This window comes from Cherax quadricarinatus, chromosome 36 (assembly GCF_038502225.1).
Source record: "Cherax quadricarinatus isolate ZL_2023a chromosome 36, ASM3850222v1, whole genome shotgun sequence".
NCBI lineage: Eukaryota > Metazoa > Arthropoda > Malacostraca > Decapoda > Parastacidae > Cherax > Cherax quadricarinatus.
Window position 1 is genome coordinate 16759789 of NC_091327.1, and position 8550 is coordinate 16768338.

General features: G+C 39.9%; 1 long non-coding RNA gene across 1 annotated transcript in view; it reads left to right on the forward strand.

The window, feature by feature from the left end:
- Nucleotides 1–8550, forward strand: part of LOC138853630 (uncharacterized) — a 128322-nt gene that overhangs the window by 105336 nt on the left and 14436 nt on the right. The gene's annotated exons all lie outside the window — the stretch shown is intronic.

Consider the following 8550-nt stretch of genomic DNA (forward strand, 5'->3'; position numbering starts at 1 on the left):
CTAGCTGCCCTGGGATCCCTAGTTACCCTGATGAGTCTTTTTCCCAGCTCCTTAAGGAAATTAGATGCACTCTTTCCCCATGAGCCAAGGGTCTCTGAGCCTATGGGAACAATCATATAATGATGGGCAAGTTCTCCATATTTTCTAGACTTTTGGGACTCCCTGAAGCTGGCAGCTGCCCCTCCTTCCTCCCTGGTGTATTGGAGATAGGTATCAGCCAAGGTAGATGCACATGTATATATATATATATATATATATATATATATATATATATATATATATATATATATATATATATATATATTAATCACACTGGCCGATTCCCACCAAGGCAGGGTGGCCCGAGAAAGAAAAACTTTCACCATCATTCACTCCATCACTGTCTTGCCAGAAGGATGCTTTACACTACAGTTTTTAAACTGCAACATTTAACACCCCTCCTTCAGAGTGCAGGCACTGTACTTCCCATCTCTAGGACTCAAGTCCGGCCTGCCGGTTTCCCTGAACCCCTTCATAAATGTTACTTGGCTCACACTCCAACAGCACGTCAAGTATTAAAAACCATTTGTCTCCATTCACTCCTATCAAACACACTCACGCATGCCTGCTGGAAGTCCAAGCCCCTCGCACACAAAACCTCCTTTACCCCCTCCCTCCAACCTTTCCTAGGCCGACCCCTACCCCGCCTTCCTTCCACTACAGACTGATACACTCTTGAAGTCATTCTGTTTCGCTACATTCTCTCTACATGTCCGAACCACCTCAACAACCCTTCCTCAGCCCTCTGGACAACAGTTTTGGTAATCCCGCACCTCCTTCTAACTTCCAAACTACAGATTCTCTGCATTATATTCACACCACACATTGCCCTCAGACATGACATCTCCACTGCCTCCAGCCTTCTTCTCGCTGCAACATTCATCACTCATGCTTCACACCCATATAAGAGCGTTGGTAAAACTATACTCTCATACATTCCCCTCTTTGCCTCCAAGGACAAAGTTCTTTGTCTCCACAGACTCCTAAGTGCACCACTCACCCTTTTCCTCTCATCAATTCTATGATTCACCTCATCTTTCATTGACCCATCTGCTGACACGTCCACTCCCAAATAACTGAATACATTCACCTCCTCCATACTCTCTCCCTCCAATCTGATATCCAATCTTTCATCACCTAATCTTTTTGTTATCCTCATAACCTTACTCTTTCCTGTATTCACTTTTAATTTTCTTCTTTTGCACACCCTACCAAATTCATCCACCAATCTCTGCAACTTCTCTTCAGAATCTCCCAAGAGCACAGTGTCATCAGCAAAGAGCAATATATATATATATATATATATATATATATATATATATATATATATATATATATATATATATATATGGATTGCTGGTTTCTTTTTCTGCCTCATAAACACGCTAAGATAACAGGGATATCTTGCTACTCCTACTTACACTTTGGTCACACTTCACAGACACGCACATGCATATATATATATACATACATCTAGGTTTTTCTCCTTTTTCTAAATAGCTCTTGTTCTTTTTTATTTCTTCTATTGTCCATGGGGAAGTGGAAAAGAATCTTTCCTCCGTAAGCCATGCGTGTCGTATGAGGCGACTAAAATGCCGGGAGCAATGGGCTAGTAACCCCTTCTCCTGTATACAATTACTAAAAAAAGAGAAGAAGAAAAACTTTATAAAACTGGGTTGCTTAAATGTGCGTGGATGTAGTGCGGATGACAAGAAACAGATGATTGCTGATGTTATGAATGAAAAGAAGTTGGATGTCCTGGCCCTAAGCGAAACAAAGCTGAAGGGGGTAGGAGAGTTTCAGTGGGGGGAAATAAATGGGATTAAATCTGGAGTATCTGAGAGAGTTAGAGCAAAGGAAGGGGTAGCAGTAATGTTAAATGATCAGTTATGGAAGGAGAAAAGAGAATATGAATGTGTAAATTCAAGAATTATGTGGATTAAAGTAAAGGTTGGATGCGAGAAGTGGGTCATAATAAGCGTGTATGCACCTGGAGAAGAGAGGAATGCAGAGGAGAGAGAGAGATTTTGGGAGATGTTAAGTGAATGTATAGGAGCCTTTGAACCAAGTGAGAGAGTAATTGTGGTAGGGGACTTGAATGCTAAAGTAGGAGAAACTTTTAGAGAGGGTGTGGTAGGTAAGTTTGGGGTGCCAGGTGTAAATGATAATGGGAGCCCTTTGATTGAACTTTGTATAGAAAGGGGTTTAGTTATAGGTAATACATATTTTAAGAAAAAGAGGATAAATAAGTATACACGATATGATGTAGGGCGAAATGACAGTAGTTTGTTGGATTATGTATTGGTAGATAAAAGACTGTTGAGTAGACTTCAGGATGTACATGTTTATAGAGGGGCCACAGATATATCAGATCACTTTCTAGTTGTAGCTACACTGAGAGTAAAAGGTAGATGGGATACAAGGAGAATAGAAGCATCAGGGAAGAGAGAGGTGAAGGTTTATAAACTAAAAGAGGAGGCAGTTAGGGTAAGATATAAACAGCTATTGGAGGATAGATGGGCTAATGAGAGCATAGGCAATGGGGTCGAAGAGGTATGGGGTAGGTTTAAAAATGTAGTGTTAGAGTGTTCAGCAGAAGTTTGTGGTTACAGGAAAGTGGGTGCAGGAGGGAAGAGGAGCGATTGGTGGAATGATGATGTAAAGAGAGTAGTAAGGGAGAAAAAGTTAGCATATGAGAAGTTTTTACAAAGTAGAAGTGATGCAAGGAGGGAAGAGTATATGGAGAAAAAGAGAGAAGTTAAGAGAGTGGTGAAGCAATGTAAAAAGAGAGCAAATGAGAGAGTGGGTGAGATGTTATCAACAAATTTTGTTGAAAATAAGAAAAAGTTTTGGAGTGAGATTAACAAGTTAAGAAAGCCTAGAGAACAAATGGATTTGTCAGTTAAAAATAGGAGAGGAGAGTTATTAAATGGAGAGTTAGAGGTATTGGGAAGATGGAAGGAATATTTTGAGGAATTGTTAAATGTTGATGAAGATAGGGAAGCTGTGATTTCGTGTATAGGGCAAGGAGGAATAACATCTTGTAGGAGTGAGGAAGAGCCAGTTGTGAGTGTGGGGGAAGTTCGTGAGGCAGTAGGTAAAATGAAAGGGGGTAAGGCAGCCGGGATTGATGGGATAAAGATAGAAATGTTAAAAGCAGGTGGGGATATAGTTTTGGAGTGGTTGGTGCAATTATTTAATAAATGTATGGAAGAGGGTAAGGTACCTAGGGATTGGCAGAGAGCATGCATAGTTCCTTTGTATAAAGGCAAAGGGGATAAAAGAGAGTGCAAAAATTATAGGGGGATAAGTCTGTTGAGTGTACCTGGTAAAGTGTATGGTAGAGTTATAATTGAAAGAATTAAGAGTAAGACGGAGAATAGGATAGCAGATGAACAAGGAGGCTTTAGGAAAGGTAGGGGGTGTGTGGACCAGGTGTTTACAGTGAAACATATAAGTGAACAGTATTTAGATAAGGCTAAAGAGGTCTTTGTGGCATTTATGGATTTGGAAAAGGCGTATGACAGGGTGGATAGGGGGGCAATGTGGCAGATGTTGCAAGTGTATGGTGTAGGAGGTAGGTTACTGAAAGCAGTGAAGAGTTTTTACGAGGATAGTGAGGCTCAAGTTAGAGTATGTAGGAAAGAGGGAAATTTTTTCCCAGTAAAAGTAGGCCTTAGACAAGGATGTGTGATGTCACCGTGGTTGTTTAATATATTTATAGATGGGGTTGTAAGAGAAGTAAATGCGAGGGTCTTGGCAAGAGGCGTGGAGTTAAAAGATAAAGAATCACACACAAAGTGGGAGTTGTCACAGCTGCTCTTTGCTGATGACACTGTGCTCTTGGGAGATTCTGAAGAGAAGTTGCAGAGATTGGTGGATGAATTTGGTAGGGTGTGCAAAAGAAGAAAATTAAAGGTGAATACAGGAAAGAGTAAGGTTATGAGGATAACAAAAAGATTAGGTGATGAAAGATTGAATATCAGATTGGAGGGAGAGAGTATGGAGGAGGTGAACGTATTCAGATATTTGGGAGTGGACGTGTCAGCGGATGGGTCTATGAAAGATGAGGTGAATCATAGAATTGATGAGGGAAAAAGAGTGAGTGGTGCACTTAGGAGTCTGTGGAGACAGAGAACTTTGTCCTTGGAGGCAAAGAGGGGAATGTATGAGAGTATAGTTTTACCAACGCTCTTATATGGGTGTGAAGCGTGGGTGATGAATGTTGCAGCGAGGAGAAGGCTGGAGGCAGTGGAGATGTCATGTCTGAGGGCAATGTGTGGTGTGAATATAATGCAGAGAATTCGTAGTTTGGAAGTTAGGAGGAGGTGCGGGATTACCAAAACTGTTGTCCAGAGGGCTGAGGAAGGGTTGTTGAGGTGGTTCGGACATGTAGAGAGAATGGAGCGAAATAGAATGACTTCAAGAGTGTATCAGTCTGTAGTGGAAGGAAGGCGGGGTAGGGGTCGGCCTAGGAAGGGTTGGAGGGAGGGGGTAAAGGAGGTTTTGTGTGCGAGGGGCTTGGACTTCCAGCAGGCATGCGTGAGCGTGTTTGATAGGAGTGAATGGAGACAAATGGTTTTTAATACTTGACGTGCTGTTGGAGTGTGAGCAAAGTAACATTTATGAAGGGATTCAGGGAAACCGGCAGGCCGGACTTGAGTCCTGGAGATGGGAAGTACAGTGCCTGCACTCTGAAGGAGGGGTGTTAATGTTGCAGTTTAAAAACTGTAGTGTAAAGCACCCTTCTGGCAAGACAGTGATGGAGTGAATGATGGTGAAAGTTTTTCTTTTTCGGGCCACCCTGCCTTGGTGGGAATCGGCTGGTGTGATAATAATAAAAATAATAATAAAATAATATATATATATATATATATATATATATATATATATATATATATATATTCGTGCCGAATAGGTAAAACTTGCTGTTTTGTCTTAAATAGCAGCGCTCTTATTGCCGAATAAGGCAAGCGAGAATTTATATATGCAATAATTTCGGAAAAATCATTCTGAACGTAACGAAAAAAATACATTTCATTGTGTTTGTTTATTATTAAATTATTGTAAACTTATCTAAAATATATTTAGATGGATTAGGCTCAATTAAACTGCGCTCTGTTATAATAAGGTTAGGTAAGTAAGATTCTTTTGGTTCAAAATTAATAATTTCTACATTAACATAAATGAAAAAAAAAAAAAAAATTAAACGTATAAGAGAAAATTTTAGAAAAGACTTAATTTTAAATGAGTTCTTGCTAATTGGCCAATTTTTACCTATTCGGCACGACGTAATATGTGTGTATATGTATTTAAATGCTCTGTAAATGTATGTATGTATGTATATATTATATATCATACACTCGTTCAAACATACATATGTACATACATATGCCCCCTACACATACACACAGTTTAGTATCAGGTGGCAACAGCGGGTGCAGTGAGAGTGAGGCTGGACACTACCAACCCAACAGTCGATTAGAGTTAAAATAATGTTATAGTGGCGCAAGCAACGCCCACGAGGGGTATAACCATCACAGGCAGCAACGACCATGAGATATACCGCAGTGCCGTGTAGGCTCGGGGCTATGCTAACTGCTGGGTACCTGCATAAATATACACAGTGTGCTATGCTAACTGCATATATGCACAGGGGCTCTGTTAAATGAGGGATATCCTTATATATACAGGGAGGGGGGGCTATGTTGACTACGGATATTTACATATTTCTAAAGGTCCTTGTTAACTGCTAAGTATCTTCATATACACATAGAGACAATGTTAGATGCTAGATACCTGCATATATATATGCACTGGGGATGTATTAAACCTATGATAATATGGTATATTTCTCTTGGGATTAAGGTAATATTGTAAATTTCCTTCTAATCTATGGCAATATGTAATACTTTTACGAGGCTAGGGTAATATGCTAAGTTTCTCCTGAACCTTCAATACGATAATATTATTACCCTCTAACTATGGTAATTAGATATATTCCCACTGAGACTATGGTAATGTGGTATATTTTCATCGTATCTACATCTGGTTCTTCTTGTATGTCATGACTCTGTTTAGCCTATATACAGTCTTGGGATACATTCACCTTAGTCTCACTGGGCCATTTAAATACCTTTGGGTAATGTATCTCTTTGTACATAGCGCTGCGCATACGTATGTTGACCGTGTTGAGTAGACTCAAGTGTTATCCTTAATTACTCTGCTAGTATAACTATGGGCTTGTTTGCTATATGTTCTTTACGGGCGTTGCGTATTTGTGCGTATTCTTGAATACTGATTACCTTCCACTGGTTACAACAGTATGGGTAACGTCTGCATCTTTCCTTATTATTTATTACTTTCTTCTTGACGTTCTCAGTATTTGTAGTACAAAGCATCTCTTATGATTTTATTTCCAGCTATTTGTAACTATTTTTTTTTTTTTCTAAAAAATATTTTCCCGTGTTTTCTCTACTATTTTCTTGTGGTTTACAATGACAGCGTCTTATTCACACGTTGATGGCTAGATCAAGAGCCCTCTCACCAGCGTCAAGGGGCTGACTTATAGAAGCTGGTGAGTTTTGCTCCCCGTTTTAAAAATAGAGTATCACTCCCTGGCAGTATATACTAATATACTGATACCATTACAGTTATTCTGAATCTCCATTGCTGATGGTGCTAAGAAATATATCATACCTAATTTCTTATATCTTGTATGATCTTGTATGCGGTTATCCCATCTTCTTTCTTCCTGTGTTACAACGAAGGTATTTCCAGTGTCTTCATTATTAATATATCAGTTTTTTTTCAGTGTGTGTATTTAGTTATACCAGCTGGGTTGAGCTCAATCTTCTGGCTCCGCCTTTAAATATTTAAACGACGAAGTTGATTCCTATCCTCCTAGGCTTTAACATATCAACTTTTAAGTCCGATCATTGAATTTACTTCTATTTCCATTGCCATCTTATTCCTTACTCCTCTAGCTTCAGGAACTGAACTTACTGCATTAAACTTTGATTCTGGATCAAACTTCAGTACCTCCTGTTTCCTAGGCACTATATGGCACCCTATGGATTTACTGCCTCCCCATGAATGTAATAATCAACATAGAATCAGTTTATTCAATGTAACAATGATTAATAGCGTCTCTATAGCTCATCTGGGTCTTCAGCTTCTATGCTCACTTTTAAGTCCCACGCATTTCGAACAGTTGGGCCTTGCCTTCCCACTCATTATTTTATAGGTCGTGGTCATGTCTCGTCTGGACCATCGTTCTTCTAGCTGAGTAAGATTCAGCTTCTGTAGCCTACCTTTGTGGCTCATGTCTCTTAGTTATGGAGCTTTGTTGTACAAATAACTAATTACGCGCGCGCGCGTGTGTGTGCGTGTGTGTGTGTGTGTGTGTGTGTGTGTGTGTGTGTGTGTGTGTGTGTGTGTGTGTGTGTGTGTGTGTGTGTGTGTGTTTACACAACTCTGACATGACGTAGGCCTCTGGCTTGCAGAGGAGGTATAGAGGTGCAGTGAAGCGAGTAGTAGCCCCTAGCTCCTCCCAAGGTCAACTGGCACATACTTCATACTGCCAGAGGTGGTGGGTAGTCAGTCCTCAGCGGAGCTTGTAGGAGCATACAAGACCGAGCTACGGGTGTGTGGTGTGTGTGTGTGTGTGTGTGTGTGTGTGTGTGTGTGTGTGTGTGTGTGTGTGTGTGTGTCTGTCTGTGTGTGTTTGTGTATATGTATGCTTTCCCGCGCATGCAAGTGTGTGTGTGTTTGTATGAGCTCGCCTGTTTGTGTGTGGAACGGAGGTTGAAAGTCAGGGGTGTTAGTGTGTGTGTGTGTGGTAGGGAAAGGTTGTGTTGAGATAGAGGTTGAGTTTGGCTGGAGAGGTAGAGGAATATATAAAAAAAAATTGTTGGAAACGGAGAAACCCAATTGGAGACATAAATAAATTTAAAAATAAAGAAAGGGCTTTCAATTTCGACCTTAGAAAAACCCTTATCTGAGTTTATGATTCCAGTTAAGTACATGCATTTGCCAATAGAGTAGTAGAGGCTGGATTTAAGTTCTGATCACCAGAAGCCACACTTATCTTGAAATCACAGTCTACAAAAACCCGGCAACCATGGCCAGGTGTTGTCTAGAGACTAGAGACTATTCTTGTGGAGTTCTTAATAAGTAGTATACAAGAAATAATTTAATTATATTTGTACACTCTATATAATTCACCCTGTTGATTGCAAAAACTAATAAAAATAATTTAATTTGCACAAGAAATCAAAAATACATGCAACAGTCTCAGTAAAGTGACCAAACTTGCACCACATTATCCCAGTTAACCTGGAAGCTGTACATCCAAAGGATCCAAGATATAAAATCAGGTCATTTGAAAAACTGTGCTAAAATTTCAGCCTCCTGTAGGTAGGCCAAACGTGCAGAAACTTGAGAAAAATAATTGCTGAATACGAAATATTCATTAGAAATATTCAAGAACACTCAGGTATTTTTCATGAA